This window comes from Pagrus pagrus, assembly GCF_965226575.1.
Source record: "Pagrus pagrus genome assembly, chromosome: 5".
Lineage (NCBI taxonomy): Eukaryota > Metazoa > Chordata > Actinopteri > Spariformes > Sparidae > Pagrus > Pagrus pagrus.
The window spans coordinates 10,263,865-10,266,944 of NC_140189.1; the positions used below are offsets into that span (position 1 = coordinate 10,263,865).

A 3,080-nucleotide genomic window follows, 5' to 3' on the forward strand; every position below is an offset into this window, starting at 1 on the left:
TGTTCGGGCCCCCACACTCTAGTTCCTACTGTATGTTCAGTGACTGACTGGGTTGTGCCTGTGTTTTTGTTGCAGGCAGTTTGTAGAACAAGCAGCGGTTGAGCTGATGCAGCTGACTGTGAGCCATAGTTGCCCCACTGGTAAACACACTACCATGACTTGTTGCTGTCATAGCTGCAGCGTTAGGTAGAGCGGACAGGGAGGTGGAGCTCTACCTAAGTGCAGAGACACTCTGAAGTGAAAGTGAACACAACCAACAAAGCCAACCAATCACAGGCAGAGTAGGGTGGGTCTTCTAAGAACATGAGTGGGTTTTACCTGGTTGTCTCAGACTTTTTGACTCTCCTGTCTGTATTTTAATAAAAGTCCAGTTTGTAAAAGGTTATTGTTGAGTTTCATTCCAAACTTATCAATACTGATGCCTTGGGTTGGTAGGTCGGGCCGGTCACTAACCCAAAGCATCAATATTTGATGAGTTGGGAATGAGACTCTAAAACACTATCTGGACCTTGGAGCATGTTTTTAATCCAGTATTGATTTTGGCACCTTTTTTAGATTTAGTCTTTCCCCCAGATTTCACCGGCCACGATACGGTCACCGGAGCAGATCATGGCCATTCTAGACTCCAACCAGCTTCCACAACCTGCAGCCAGTCCTGTGGTGGAAATCAACGCAAGTTTCCAATGTGTACCAATGGCCTTTCAGTTAGTGAAAAAAAACTACAGAAATTTTTTTAAATGTCTTATAAATTATTTACAAGTTTGTTTTGACATGAATATGCACTATAGGCATATCCTCATTCTTAAAATAGCCATTTTAAAATGATTTCACCACATATGTGTGTCTTGTTAGGGACAGCACACATTTGTAATAACATTTCAAGTCATAACCCTAACCAACTGTATTACTAACTGTGGCGAGTGAATCGGGGGAGCAACCAGCGAACTGGTATAATTTCGGAGAAGCCAACAACGCCACTCGGGGAGTTTCACCCAGAGAATGATATTTTAACCACTGACAAACTGATCACTCAATAGCACGTAGGTCCGTTATACGATGAGGCAAGAGACGTGGTTCCAACAAAACAAGTTTTTTATTTTAAACAATATTAATAAAAGGCCAAAACAAAAACCAACAACTACTAGTGGGACAAAAGAAAATGGGTGAAGCTGAGGCTTACCAGTGGGGAGGAGGGCCCCCAGAAGTGCAGTATCCAAGAAGGAGGGTCACCCCAATCACACGTGAATATACACCCACGCGCACACACACACACACGTGAAGGTCACACCCGGGGTTGACAGCACACAGGAGGGGACACCACCACCGGAGGACACCAATCCCCACCACCTTAGGCTCTCAAACTTCTAAAAAAAAGAGGAAACAAAATACAAATTAGACATCAAATACTGGACTGCACTGATTGACTGCCAGAACAATAACAAAATAAATAGCAGTTAACAGAATAAACATGAAATCAGGTTAATTTTCAGAAACTAAACAGCCAGGTATGGTTAAATAAGAAAAACACAAAAAAAAACTAAAGATAAAGATGCTAAACAAACTCAATCATACAAACAATATTAACCAGGGTTAAGGGCATCAAGCAAAATAGCAATAAACCAAAAGAATTAAGCCCACTGGCAACTAATGAAGTGGCCAAAGAAAATAAGTAAGTAGGGACTAAAGGAAAGATAAAGCAGCAATTAGTCCAGATGAGCCAAGTAACAGTGGTTAGCCACGATGAGCTAACAGTAGGCAAAGCAGCAGCATAGTTAGGGATGAGCCAAGTAGCTGCGACGCTTCTGGCTGCTTAACCTGGACTCGCGGTCCCGATCCAGCAGTACTAATGAGCCAGCTGAGGGAGGGGGGGGACAGACGAGAGCCTTCAGGCGCTCTTCCGCCCTAAGTGAACCAGCTGCAATTAGTGAGAGCGTCCCGGCTGAGGGAGGGAGAGGGTCCACAGCATCTGCGACAACAGCGGGCGCACCGGAAATGAGATAGGCTACAGCGACAGAGGGAAAGCAAGGAGGACCACTAGCTGCCTTTATAGTTTGCCTGCCTACAGTGATTGGCTGTCGATCACTGATCAGTTTAAAATGAACAGAGCCATGCAAGTAGACATAACAGGGCTCCGTTCTGCTACAATCTACCCCTTTTTTTTTTATGGTCGTCCCGACAATAAACCTAAGTAGACATAACTAACTCCAGGGTCTAAAAAGTGCAATAACAGCGTGTGATACAGAACCTTGAGAGTTTGCAGCCCCTAATGCCAAGTCCCCCACCGGCCTTGGGATTCGGTGGACATTGGGATGCTGGCCAGCAGTTGATCGTGCTGACCTCCGGAGAGGCAGGTTGGTGGTGTCAGAGGAGCTGGTAGATGGAATAACCCGGGATGCGGATGGCTGAACAGGAAATATGACAGGGGGCATGGGTGGACCTGGCACAGTGGGAATCAGGTTAGCCTGGTGGTGTGGCAGCCGAGGCGTTGTTTGAGTCTCTGCCACAGCCCTAGTAGCTGGCAAGGTGGGGAGGGAAGCAGCCTCAGGGACCAGAAGCAACAAATCTCCATCACAGGAGGACTCAGAGACTGGCCTGCCAGGGGGAGATTGATGGCTGGCCACCGCACGGCCAGGAGGCTCCACTCCAATCACTGCCTTCAACAAGGTACGGTGAACATGCTTGATTTTAGACTGATCATCCTTTGGGGCTATGGTGTAAACAGCTCCACCTCCCTTAGGTGCTCTGAGGACAGAATACACTGTGGAGCCCCAGAGGTCTTGCATCTTGTGACGCCCTCTGGCACTCAAGTCACGCAGGAAGACCAACTGACCTTCTTTAAGTGGTTCACCTCGAAGGTGTTGATCATGAGCCTTCTTTCTGCGCTCCGCTGCCGTCTTCAATCGTTCTCTTGCACCATCAAAAGCAATCTGCAATCGTGCCTGATGTTCCTGAATCCATTCATGAACGTCTCCACTGACGGGGTCCTGGACTCTAGCCAACAGAAAGTCAATGGGGAGTCTGGGCTCCTGGCCAAACATTAAAAAGAATGGGGCCTCACCTGTGGCCTGATGGGGAGTGGT

General features: G+C 47.2%; 1 long non-coding RNA gene across 1 annotated transcript; it reads right to left on the reverse strand.

The window, feature by feature from the left end:
* Nucleotides 1-1,074: 1,074 nt before the first annotated feature.
* On the reverse strand, nucleotides 1,075-2,091 carry LOC311257871. The gene is made up of 2 exons (XR_014622668.1): nucleotides 1,913-2,091; nucleotides 1,075-1,364 (listed from the first exon to the last, which is right to left on the reverse strand). It is a non-coding gene; the product is annotated as an uncharacterized lncRNA (long non-coding RNA).
* Nucleotides 2,092-3,080: the final 989 nt, after the last annotated feature.